Consider the following 14,561-nt stretch of genomic DNA (forward strand, 5'->3'; position numbering starts at 1 on the left):
AATTTAAAAACCTTAAATTCACCAACACAGAAATCAGTGGATTAGAATCAAATTTAATAAGTGCAGACACTTCAGCATGTATAATTACACATTATTCACATTGCATCTATGTTGAAGTCACCCACAATACAATCAAGGAGCCAAATTCATACTTCTTGAATTCCACTGACTTTAATGGATTTACCTCATGGATGAATTTGGTCCAAGATGTCTGGATGTTCAGTATGAACATCAAACCTTGCTACATATTACTGTTTACACAGTAAAGGAAATGTTGTTAAAAGAAATGTTTGACATTTTAATTAGTTTTATATCTTTATATTTTTTCAAAATTAATATAATTCATAATTGCTATCAATGAGAAAAGGGGAGGAGGAACATGAAAACAATATACATTAGTCAAGAGGCCTGATCCAAAGGCCATCCAAATCACAACAGTCTTCAAGTCTTCGGTGGGCTTTTTATCAGGCCCTGTTGAGTGACAGGTAATGTTGATTTCACACTCTCTTTCTCCCTCCCCCCCTTCTCTCATTGATAGTTTGTAAATTCAGTTTACACATTAAAAAATACCTAGCTTAAAATAAAGTCCAAAAAAGAATTTGACAAAATTTAAAAGAAGAGCATGCCTACACTGCACATTAAGCCTGGGCTCTGACTCAGCTGTAAGACCAAGACCCTCCCCGCCCCCCTTCCATCCATACACAAATCAGCCTGACTCGGGTCAGAAAGCACTTGGGGCCCAGGTTCTAGGACTTTTGTAGGGGGTTGAGTCAGAACCCAAGCCCCACTGTGATGCAGATCCAAGCCCTGCCATTTTGCAGTGTGGATGCAGCTCAAGCTGAAGACCTAAGTCACAAAGTCTGCGTTGTGCAGTATGTACGCATTAGCACAGCTCTAAGACCCGGGTCCAGCAACTGTAAATCCAGGTTTACAATTCACTGTGGATGCTCAAGGGAAGCCCACAAGCCCAATTTACAATGCAGCATGAACATACTGAAAGAAAAAAACAATTTTACAACAGGTTCATCCATCACACATTAGTGTACAAGATTCATAAACTTCATTAAAGATAAAATTCTCAAGGATGAAAAACTTGTACTCTAAAAGGTCTTTAGGGTGGGCTGAAATTCTATAAAAGTTGGGTGTCCAGATTCTTTATCACTCCTTTACTATTAGTATAGCAAAGAACATGTAAAATAGCACAAACATTTTATTTTACATAGACCACTTACAGAATGTTGAGTGTGGCTTTTTTCATTTCCTCACAGCTTTATTTACATTTTCTATATTTGTTACTGTAATAGGGCCTGATCCAAAGTCCACTGAAGTTAATAGACATTGACTGCAATGGGCTTTGAATGAAGCCCATGTACATCCCAGCTATATTTCTGAAATTTAACGCAGACCTAAAGCCAGGGATATTAGAGTGGGTAGTTGTAAAGTGCATTACTGAAAATAAAGTCAAGAAGTAGTTAATTTGTTCCTTATTTGTAAAATGTTCTTCACTGTGAGACTGACCCTGCAGTCCTCATTCAGGAACTGAAGTTTTACCTAAGTGAAGTCTATGGGAATGGGTCTATTGTAAGCAATTACTTGAGAGTTTAGGTATACACATTTAAATTGACAAGTGAGTCTGTGAAATAAGACATAGAAGCTTTTGAACACATATTGAGGTGGCAAAGGTCTGCAACTAATCTGGTTACTCTATTTCTCCAAGCTGTTTTCTAAGGTCTACACAGTTGTCAACAAAAGTCAGGTTTGGTTGACAAAACAGTGGATGTGTACACACAACAATACTCCTCCAGCCAATTTAACTCTCACGCTATGCTAACATCACAAAATAACCTTGATGAACAGCATAGAGCTTTTTGCAACAAAGCTAGAGACACGCAGTTTCAGCATAGATACTGCACTTGCTTGTGGCACCCTAACTGGCCTCCAGGAGGTGTCCCACAGTGCCCATCATGACCACTCTGGTAAGCAGTTTCTACTCCACTTTCTCACAGTCAGGTACACAGGCATGCACCCCTCTACCTTTAAAGCCCTGGGAATTTTTGAAATTCCACTTCCTCTTTGCTCAGCATGGACAGCTCACATCGCATCTTCCCAGCTGACCATGCTGACTTTCCACAACAAACATGCTCCTGCCTAGAGTACACTGGGGTTGCTGGATCTGCTTGGTTTGTGGGGAGAGGAGGCTGTGCAGTCACAACTCTGATCCAGCCATAGGAACTTTGACACCTATGAGCAAATTGCTTGTGGCATGAATGAGAAGGGGCACGAAAGGGACACGCAGCAGTGCTGGGCTAGGATCAAGGAGCTGAGGCAGGCGTACCAGAAGCCAAGGGCGGCCAACTGTTGCTCTGATGCGGTGCCAAAAACACACCACTTCTATAAGGAGCTGCATGCCATCCTCAGCAGTGACCCTACCTCCACTGCCAAGAGTCCTGTGGCTACTTCGAAGGGACAGGAGGCAGCAGCCAGCAGAGTCAACCCTGAGGATGAAGTGATGGACAACAAGGTCAAGCTGAAGGAGGATGTGGGACAGGCAACAGGCTCGTCAGTGGTGTGGCAAGCCAGGACCTCTTTTTGGCTCCAGAGGGGTCTAGCCAATCCCAGCAGTCCAGCTCTGGGACTCTCTAGGAGATTTTCCTGCAAAAACTTTGAGATCTTCTGCTTAAAATTTCTTGGCAGAGCTGCTTTGTTTCTTCCCCCATTGTAGAAAACTTTGCCATGCCAATCAGCAATTACTTCTGAAGGAACCAAAGCAGCACACAGCGAGCAGCATACAGACCCGGTCGGAAGCCGCATGCATGCAGGAGATGCACCCTTGCATCTTCGGTTACCATCAGTAGTGTGATATCAGCTTTGATCGCCTTCGCCTGTGGAAAATGGTGCCAGTGTTCAGAATAGTGTTCATAGGCACCTGTACGGATACCCCACAGAAACCACACAGACCCTTTGTCCCATCTTGCATACCCAGGCTGAAAACACCATGTTGAGTGTTCTCACTGTGCTTGCCAAGGGAAAGTGGGAAAGAGGTGTATGTAACTTTTATGATTCAAGGCTGTGAGTGCACAGAAAATACTGACTCTGTGTATTGTTTCTTTTGTTTATGCAGATGTGCCCTTGAGGGCCAGCTCCTACACACTGCACAACACCTCCGTTAGATAAGGAGGCGAACGAGGAGGACTAAGGACAACATATTTTGCGAAATACTGCAATCATCAGATAAGAGTGATAGCGAGCACAGAGTGTGGAGAGAGACAATAAACTAAAAAACTAGAAATGGATACCCAGGAGAAGAGACAGGGCTAATACTGGGTCAGGAACGGATAATAAAGCTCATGGAGGACCAAAGAGAGATGCTGTGGTCCCTGATTGCACTACAGGCAGAACACATGCGTGCTTGACTCCCCCAGGTCATACAGAACTGTCTTCCTTGCCCTCTCTAAGCTCCTCCCACACATTCCTCTCATGTTCCTGGTCTGTTGCAGTACCCCTTGCACTCCACCCCATGGACATTTTCCATAACAACAGCTAGACTTACACACAGCTGTGAGATCCTCACTTCAGAGAGTGCTGCTCACTGTCATGCCCCTTGTAAGAAATGTTAATGTCTGTACTGCTGTTTAATAAAAATTTTGACTTACAAAGACCGTGATTCTTTATTTGTGACCTACACAGGATGGTTGCAACAGAAATTTATACATGGTGACAACTGACACATTAGCAGACTATAATTAATGCTCAGGCAGGAATCATTACAAGGGTCATTCAATGTGGTAAGTAAACAATGTTTGGCTCATTTCATTACAGACAGACACATTACTGAGGCTCATTGTTGAAATGCTGCTTCAAAGCTTCCCTGATTCAAATAGCCCCCAATGAGCATCTCTAATAGTGCTGGTGTCTGGCCACTCAAAATCAGTTGCCAGGTAATCCACTTCAATGCTCCACCCCGGGGAAAATGTTTCCCCCTTGGCTTCACAAATGTTATGCAGAGCACAGCAGGCTGTTATAACCATGGGAATATTTTCCTCATTGAGGTCAAACCTCCGAAAAAGGCAGGATCAGTGACCCTTTAATCTGCCAAACACACATTCTATGGTCATATTGCACCTGCTGAGTCTGTTGTTGAAGCGCTCTTTGCTGCTGTCAAGGTTTCTAGTGTATGGCTTCATAAGCCATGGGAGTAAGGAGGAGGCTGGGTCTCCCATCATCACCACGTGCATTTCCACATCTCCTATTGGAATCTTCTGGTCTGGAAAGAAAGTCCCTGCATGCAGCTTTCTATACAGGCCAGCATTCCAGAAGATGTGTGGTTTCAGAGTAGCGGCCATGAGTCATGCACCTTCCCTGACCTCCCAATGCTGATGTCAATGAAATGACCCCAGTGATCCACTAGTACCATAGAGAAGTAGCCCTTTCTATTGATGTACTCCATCATAAGATGGTCTGGGGCTAAAATTGGAATATGCGTGCCATCTATTGCCCCACTGCTGTTAGGGAATCCCATTGCTGCAAAGCCATCCACTATGTCCTGCACATTGCCCACAGTAACAGCCATTTGTAGTAGTAGGTGATTAATGGCCCTGCACACTTGCATCACCACAACCCCACGGTGGACATTCCAACTCCAAACTGATTTGCAACTGAACAGTAGCAATCTGAAGTTGCCAGCTTCCACACAGCGATCACCACACATCCACTGTTACGACAGCTCTCATTTTGGTGTCATTGCGCTGCAGGGTGGGGGCAAGCTCCACACAGAGTTCAAGAAATATGGCATTGTACATATGAAAGTTCTGCAGCCACTGCTCATCATCCCGGACCTACATCACAATCAGATCCCACCACTCAGTGTTTGTTTCCCAAGCCCAATAGCAACGGTCCACCACGTGTAGCTGCTCCGTGAATGCCAGTATCAATCTTGAATTGTTTCTTTCCAAGCCACATAGCAGGACAGGCAGCACGGATTCCTGTTCAGGTTTACAGCTCATGAAATACTGCATGATCAGCCATGTTGTGTTTCTAACACTTATCACAGGACTAGTGAGCAGTGCAGGATCCATGCTTTCAGGCAGAGATGGGGGGCACAAAGTTTACAGGAGCAGTTGAAAAATGGCATGAAATGTAGTCAGAAGCCCTTGGAATTATGGGACAGAGAAAACTGCATTATGTGGGGGTGATCCCTCCCCCATGATGCACTATGATCCACTCCCAGAACTCCTAGCAGAGGAAGGTGGTGATCTGCACAATGAGATAGCTACCCATGGTGCACTGCTCTAAGTGTGAGTGCTAGAGCACCAACTGTGTATGCACTCTGCCAACACAAGGAACATGTACAAGCGATGTAATTACAGTGGTTTATGATCATCAACATAACTTAAATCAACTTGACTCTGGAGTGTAGACATGGCCTAATACACTTTTAAATGATTGCACGCACTTTAGCCCATTCCCGCATGGGCATACAGGCATGTTTAACATTAGTTACTGTGAATAGTCCTACTGAAGTCAATAGAACTAATTAAAAGGGCATATGTATTTGCAGGAGCCAGGCTTTGCAGTTATATGTTAGTTCACCTTTAGAAGCAAGTCCTTCCCTTTGGTGTCTGTCCTTGAAACTATGGAAATCACAAGCTAAGATACAAAAACATAGAAACCTAAGAATTATCATACCAGAGGTCCATCTAGTCCAGTATCCTGTCTCCTGAAGTGGCCAGTACTATCTGCTTCAGGAGAAGGTGAAAGAAAGTCTATGAAACACAACTATCAGATAACTGTACAAAAAGAAAGTTTCTTCCAAACCTCTATTAATTAGAGGTTGGCTTATGCCCTGGAGCATGAGAGTATATATCACTTCTGAAACTATTTGGTTACTTTTCATTTCTTACTATAATTTTGGATAATCATGTTATCCTTTTTAACATCTAACCCTTTTTAAAATTCCGCTAAACGATTTGCCTTAATTATATATTGTGGCAATTAGTTCCACAGACTAATTGTGTTTTATCTGGAAAAGCATTTCCTTTTATTGGTTTTAAATTGCACTCTCAATTTCATTGAATGTCCCCTTGTTCTTATATTATGATAAAGGATTAAGAAGCTCCCAAAATAGATTCTCTATGCCATTCATTAATTTTGCGTATCTTTATCATGTTACCTTTTATTCACCTCTCTATAAAATAAACATTTCCAATCTTTTCAATCTTTCTTCATATAAGAGTCTTCTCAGGCTTCTGATCACCCTCAACATTTGTCACTTTACCCTCTCTGTTTCTGCTATAACTTTTTGAGATGATGTGACCAGATTGGAACATCGGTACACTGTTACCTAAAATAATGATTTCCATGAAGGCTTTCTGACCCCAACCTTAATTCCCAATTCACAGAGAGATAATTGAACAAAATGAAAAACCAGCACCAAACCACCTTAACTCTGCCCCCTAACAAAACATTCATAATAACTAAAGTATAACTGACATTACCCACTCTTCACATAGTTTTTCCTTTCAAAATTATACTTAAAACTTTAATCACAAATTAGCACTTTTAAACATTTTGCTGAAGTGGTTTTTGTTTTTTCAGGACATGATACACTTTACATTCACAAATTGGCACATGTGTTGTTTGATCTGTTTGTTCAAACACAGGGAAGAAAACAGTGAGGGTTTTTTAAAAAAACTACAACAGAAAACAATAATAAAATCATAGGTTTTAAATTGATCCCTTTTGTGGGAGCCTTTATGCAAAGATACACACAAGTTAGCATTTTTGTAAGCTGTCTTGTGTAACATTACTCAGTGGTCCCTCAAACTCTCCAGAACTACTCCACCTACTTCCATTCCCTTTCCCCCCACCACAGTTCAAATTCTCCCTGACTCCTTTCATTCATTGCTCAGTACTCCCTTCTCCCTTCCATGGCCATCTATCCACAATATCTCACCTCTCCCCACCATAGTCTCTAGAAGCTCCTTGCTGGGATCTATTCCCTCAGGAAGCCTAAATGGTCTAGTTACTCCTCAAAGAGCCCAAATAGTTTTGCCAGGGACTAGTAAGCCAACTAAGACTCATGGAGCTGTAGGAGAGGTCTCCAGAAAATGCCAGCTATCCAAGTTCCATCTCCCACAATATTTCCCCAACCGAATGCCTTTTAACACCCCTGGACTCTCTCCACATCCCCTGCAATTCTCTTTCAACACCACTCTCATGCAACACTCAACCAATTTCTTGCCACCAACCAAAATGTTCTACCCACAATCACTCCATCAAACGACTCTGATCCCCACTTGCCCATCCTGCAAAACCACAGCCACCCCCACCTCTGCTTTGTTACCTATTCACCCCACCAAGGTCCTTGGGAGACTTCAAGGGAGGCTCCACCCTGAAAAGTTTAAATAGGCTGGCAATAGCACTTTCTGGCTTTCATGGGGGCAGAGGTGTAGACCCCTTGCAGGTCCTCTGCTCCTGCACTCCTGCTATCAACAGTGACTTGCTGAAGTGTTAAGGACTTATCTGAAACTACTAGGATTCTGGAGGGGATTTACAAAACTGGGTGAGTTGTGGGGCACTGAACCCAGGGAATCTGGAGGAGATAATGGAGGGGTAGGGAAAGGGAGAGAAAAGGGGAGTCATTGAGCTCAGATATACAGGCACTTTCAGCAAATCTATATCTGCTATGGTTGGATGGAGCAGGGCTCCCCTCATGGCATACCTCACTTGAGGAAATCAAGTGGACTGGAGAAACACAAAGACAGCCAGGGAGTAGGGTTGGCTGCAGAGTGGAGATGGGTGATGCTAGAAAACATGGATTGGCTGGAGAATGGAGACGGGCAGCGAAGAACATCTGAAGAACCCAGAGCTAGAGACTGCCTGAAACTCTGGGGAGCTGGTCTGGGCAGGAAGTGGGTTAAACAAACCATCAGAAGTGGTCCAGGAAAAATCTTTGCATGTCTGTTAAAGACAAATCTAACCCACTAGTTTTCATCCTGTTCCATACTTTTTACAACAGGAAAAAGTTTCAAGCCCCCGCTCCCATGTAGCCATAAAGAAAAGGAGAGTGGTCACGAATCTCCTGAATCTTCTTTCTAAGGGGATTGTGCCTTCCAGGATAAGAATGCAGACCTTATCCATCACTCAGGCTTACACCAAACTGTACACAGAGCTTTTCTTCCATGAGGCACAGTAGAAATTTGATATTTTAATAAAAAAAAAGAATAATAAAATAATTTAACAGAATATTTGTTCAATTACGGTAAAGGCTACTAATTCAAGAGAAGATTAAACAGACAGCACAGAACAAATCAGAGCTGGCTAATAAATGGAAAAAATATGTAAAGTTTTTGGTTGTTTTTCATTAAGATTTCAAAAAGGTTGGTCGGCTTTAAAACAAATTCATTAAAAATAATTAAAAAGCTGTGAAAATGCCAGGTCAGTGCCAGATTCTGCAAAGACTTACACACAGTTTTAACTTTACATACTTTGAGTAGTCCTACTGGAGACAGGGCTGGACAATGGTGACACAGAGAAAATATAGACCTTCTTCTGCTCCCAGTAAAGTTAATGGGAAAACTTCCTTTTGATTTTAATGGCACAGGATCAGAGCCTTCATGCCAGTGCTTTGGTCCATGCTCCTGAAGTCCCATGATGAAATCAGAATCTAAACTTTCATTTTAAAAATGTGCCATTTCTAGTCCACACACATACACAGGCACCGACTTTCCAAAGTGCCGGGGGTGCTCAACCCCTGGCTCTGATCCAGGCCCCACCCCCACTCCATCCTTACCCCACCTCTTCCCACCCTCATCCACCCCCGCCTTGCCTCATCCTGCCCAGTTCTGCCCCTCTCTCCCAAGCACACTGCGGCCTTGCTCCTCCCCCCTCGCTCCCAGCCTCCTGCACACTGCAAAACAGCTGTTTGCAGTGGGTGGGAGGCACGGGGAGAGAGGAGGAGGCACTGATCCGCGAGGCCTGCCGGAGAGTGGGAGGCACTGTGGGGAGCTGATAGAGGAGCTGCCAGTGGGTGCTCAGCACCCACCATTTTTTCCCCGTCGGTGGTCCAGCCCCGGAGCACCTATGGAGTTGGCGACTATGCACACACATCATGCAAAGAAAATCTTAAAGATTAGGCACCCGTAAAAGAAAGTGAACAGATTTTCAAAAGTGCTGCGAATTCAAAACTACAATGAAGTCAGTCTATGTTTCCCCTCCTTCCTAATATAGCCAGGGCAGGATTTAGTCCACAATATCTACCTTCTTGGATTATGCCTCAGTTTTACAAACTGTGACAGAATTTTTGCTATTTTTCAAAGTAATTGAAAATCACTCTAAAATGGATTATTGCTCAAGTGTCAAATTTATTTTTACAAGCAAGAATAAGGATGCCTTGCCTCAGAGCAGAAATCTGGTCTTAATCCTACAATGAACTTCCTCTAGAGTCAGAACTATTGGCAGAGCATGAAAATATGTAAACTCTTGTACATAGATTGACTAGTATTCTCAAGGGAATGTTTTTCTAGTCACCATGAAATAGACAAAAAGATAAGAAATTGTAATGAATGTATCTGCATTCTCTAGCTCAGATTCATCATAAATCTGAGAGAAGGGCTAATAGAAGGAAGTTTCTTATGGAGTGATACATGTTGCTTCATAATTCATAAATGCTAGTAAAATAGCACTGTACTGAACACTGGAATGGTGACCTGAAGATTCCCAAAACAATAACTGATTTGAGAGAAAAGAGATAGCCTCCTCTCAGCAGTGGCAGCAAGCCTTGCTGAAGTATATATTTCTAAACTACATGAAGAGATGCCCACAAAATGTCAACCTCTCGTATAAAGGAGATAAGGGAAATATTTGCCAGTATATCTGTAATTGTTCTTTTTGGGACAATAGGAGAGAATACTTACTATGTACTCAAAGTGTCCATTTTACATTCGTAGGTATATTATTTTATCATATGTTTAGATATCTTTAATCCTTCACACCATTTAAAACAATGTGTAAATACATGAAAGGTATGTGTGTTGCTAAGAAATGATAAAATCCAGGGAGATTCTAGGGAAGTGGATATTTTTTTAACTGAAAACTAGACTATACTACTGAATAAAAACAAGTAGTCTGTCTGCATGTCATAATATTCATACATTTCAAACTGGAGTTTTACATTTACATTTTCTGTAATGTTAGTTTAATTCACTGAGAATGGAAGATCAGCCTACTTTAGATGCTTAAGGAATCCAGGTCACACAAAGCCAGAGGTGTTACCTCTTCTACATTCCAACATATGCATACTAATTAATTGTGTCTGGGAGAGTCATAGCCATCCATTTTAGCTCAAAACAAAATGGGAAAAATCCAATTTCCTAGCTAGGGTGAGAAAACAAGTCACTAAGGCTATGTCTAATTACAGCCTATGTCGGCATAACTTATATCACTCAGGGGAGTGAATAAACCACCCTCCGAGCGACATAAGTTACACCGACCTAAGTGTTCATGTGCATAGTGCTATGTCAGTGGGAGAGCTTCTCTCGCCGACATAGCTTCTGCCATTCGCGGAGGTGGCTTTTTTATGCCAACCGGAGAGCTCTCTCCTATCAGCATAGAGCATCTTAAGCAGATGTGCTGCAGCGGCACAGCTGCATCAGTACAGCTCTGCCGCTGCAGAGCGGTATGGTATAGACATGGCCGTAGAATGTACACTCAGTACACAACTGACAAGATCAAAAGCTAGTGTTTGAAAAGGATGTTTTTAAATGAGTTTTCCATGGAGGCTGCATTAAAGCAAATGTGTGTGTGTGTGTGTGTGTGTGTGTGTGTATATATATATACAAGGAAATTTGTAACTTTGTAACTGTATCAGCTGCAAACAAAAGATAAGATACCTTTACTAAATGTACCCAGTGATCTTAACCTCAGGTCTTGTCTACACACAAAGTTGCACCAGTTTAACTAAAAGCATATTTAAAAACTGATTTAGAGCTTATCTACATGTGGAATTAATCAGGGCATCAATAAATTAAACACATTTTAAACAATACATCACAGTACTATGTGGAGACTTGGAGTTTGTCTACACTGAGCCCTGGTCTACACTGGGTGGTAGTGGGGGAATCGAGCTAAGTTACGCAACTTCACTTACGTGAATAACGTAGTTGAAGTCAACGTACTTATATTGACTGACTGTGGTGTCTTCACCACGGTGAGTCAACTGCTGCCGCTCCCCCGTCAACTCTGCCTGAGCCTTTCGTGAAGCTGGAGTACAGGAGTTGACGGGAGAGCGCTCAAGGATCGATTTATCGCGACTAAACTCAATGTGATAAATCGATCCCCACTGGATCGATTGCTGCCCGCCGATCCGGTGGGTAGTGAAGACATACCCTGAGAACTTCCTGGCATTAATATACCAGTATAATTATGCTGCTATACTGGTATAACTCCCCATGTGGACCATCTACTTCCTAATAACAGTGGCCCTTTTGGGGTTGGCTTATGTTACTTCTAAATGGTCACTGTTATCACAATTCAGAGTGTTCACATGGGAGGTTATACTGGTATAGCTATAGCAGTATAATTATATCGGTGTAGTAATGCCGGTACATTTCCCCATGAAGACAAGCCCTTGGTTTCAAATGTGAAGCAGCTGAAACTAGTGCATGCACAGCACAGTGTATAATCTTACCTTGTTTAGTTTTATCAGTTTATTTACATAGCTATAAATTATGCTGGTGCAACTTTTGCACATAGACATTGACATATACTATATGGTTGTAAACCAATTTTAAACTGATATGTCCCCACAAAGATGTTCTCAGTTTTTAATTGATTTTTAAACTGATTTTACTTAAACCAGCGCAACTTCTGTGTGTAGACAAATTTCTGAAGTTAACAGTCCTACTTGGTTGAGAACACAGACATTCTGCTTAACATAGTCCTTGTTCTTGAGGGGAAAAGTGTGATCAAGCTAGCGAGCTGAATGTGTCAGCGGGCACTGTAAAAAGTAATATAAACACTTTATTATTTTTCTGAGCTTATTTGTAACTCAAGATTTCAGCCAGCAGGAAATACAATATATCAATATAACATAGTACTGGAATTAAACATTTACAATCTTTTTAGTTTTATATATTGTAAATTGTTGCCTCCTTAATTGCTTTGATTTATCTCATTTTCCCCATATGTAAAATGAGAATGTAGGACAAGTGACAATTATCCATTATATTTTACAGAGGTGGTGGGATATTATCTGGTTTCAGAGTAGCAGCTGTGTTAGTCTGTATTCACAAAAAGAAAAGGAGTACTTGTGTCACCTTAGAGACTAACAAATTTATTTGAGCATAAGCTTTCATGAGCTCACAAGCTGTAGCTCATGAAAGCTTATGCTCAAATAAATTTGTTAGTCTCTAAGGTGCCACAAGTACTCCTTTTCTTTTTGGGATATTATCTGATGCTCTTAGTTTATCCATTATATTTAAGACTATAAGGAAAAGAGAAGGCAAGGCTTTTTGGTTATCACATAGTCCCAGAGTGGTAAATACCTTCTCCTGGAACACAGAATAGGGTCATTGAGGGCATTTACAACACAGTGGCTCATCATGCCTTTAAGAGCAAATAGGCACATAAAGTACTAGCCTGAGGGTCTCTGTAAGTATGTTAATTGATTCTTACCTGAACATCACAGAGTGACCAGGAAGGATAATTTATTTTAAGACACAGACACAGAAAAAACACTGTCTGGCAGGATATAAGGGCAGCATGCTGTCAGCTGACAAAAGGGTCAGAACACTGTTTTTTCTGTGAATCATGCAATAAAATAATAGAAGAGAAAGCAATTGGGTAAGACTGAAACATAGACCCACATAACTTGTAAATCAATGTTTATTTGAAAATAGAAAGAGATGGATTTTAAACACATATAAATGATTGTCTAAATAAACATATCTAGATTCACTTTTCCAAAGTTAGAATGCAAACATCCACAATATCCTTCCTTCTCTGAAGGAGAAAAGCACCTACACTCCTTGCTTGGAGGGGCCAGCAAGGTGAATAGTTCTGGAACCTAGGCCATCTGCTCTTGTCTTGGTTCAAGGGCAAGGAATGAGGGACCCTCTCCCAGCAGTGTTGCAAATGGTAATGGCAGGGTGACATTGAAAGATATAGGGGAAATGCTGAGAGATGACGGAGGAACAACAAAGAGATGTGGCCCTGCAGATTGGCACAGTTCAAGGCAACTGCACCTGTATTTCCCCTACATGGTCCACCAATGCTACCTATTCTAGGCTTCTGGCTCCTCAGCCATCACCTCTCTTGGATCCAGCGTTTCTCTCTCTCTCCTGACTTGGATTTTTCCAGGCTGCATAGTTCCCTGCCTACATTGTGATATTCTCAGTAAGCCAGACTGCCTAAATGGACGAGTGTCTGTGCTTTGCTTTTCTCTCTCCAGGAACAGACAAATTACCACAGAGCTCTTTATAAGCCAGCATATTTATTCTAAAGTGAAAGCATTACAGAGAAAACATAAAAACTATAAAGGTTGATATAGGCATGCTAAAAAGCTTACCAGAGGTCACCCAGCAGTCTTGTGGGCCCTCAGTAGGCCAAAGTCCTTCCAAACCTTCCCAGAAAAGTTCGGGCCCCCCTTGGACAGAAGGTCCTGTCTGGTTGCTAGATCAGAAAGCAAGCCCTGAGTCAGTTTAAACTTGGGCTATTTATCCCAAAGCCCTTTCTTTATCTGTTGGACTCTGAACCAGAGCCTCTGCAGGTGGTGCTACCTCTCTGAAGGTGTTATAACCCGAGTTAATTTGCTTAATCACCCCCATTCTCTTAATTTCTGGAGGAGCCATGGTTACCCTTCGCCATGAAATTAAATACAATCCCTGGCCCACATGATACATAAACATAACAGTGTAAGATCTCCCAAAGATATTGCAGGAAAATGCCATCTCTGTCACATAGATGATAACACAGAATATTTACCTATTTCACAGCTGTGCTCCCAGTAAGTCAATGTCTAAATTCTTGAATGCCGTAATGCAGGATCCAGCCTTTAATTAACAATAATAAAGCGCTGTCCACTAGCCCCATGTCTAGTGTAGTGTATAGCTGCATCATCCGAGGAACAGATGAGAGGGCAGATTGTGTTTGGGGGTCAGATTTTTAAAGCTACGTAGGTGGCTAAATATGCAACTAGGCAATGAGTGGGGTTTACTAAAACACCTAGGTGCCCAAATACTTTTGAAAATCCCACTAAGTGCCTATTATCTGCATCTTTAGGAACCCAAATACCTTTACAAATCTGGCTCAGTTACACAGTCATCCTCCCCTGCCCTCGCCCACTACAGGGACACAGCTCAATACTTGGGGCAATGTATATGCCTTTTGCACACCAAGATCAGAAGAAGAGCTCTGTGTAAGCTCAAAAGCTTGTCTCTCTCACCAACAGAAGTTGATCCAATACAAGATATTACCTCACCCACCCTGTCTTTCTAATACCTTGGGACCAATACAGCTACAACACTGCAAATAGTCTTGCACACCAGCACAGTTACATGACATGC

Source organism: Dermochelys coriacea, chromosome 1, assembly GCF_009764565.3.
Source record: "Dermochelys coriacea isolate rDerCor1 chromosome 1, rDerCor1.pri.v4, whole genome shotgun sequence".
Taxonomy (NCBI): domain Eukaryota; kingdom Metazoa; phylum Chordata; order Testudines; family Dermochelyidae; genus Dermochelys; species Dermochelys coriacea.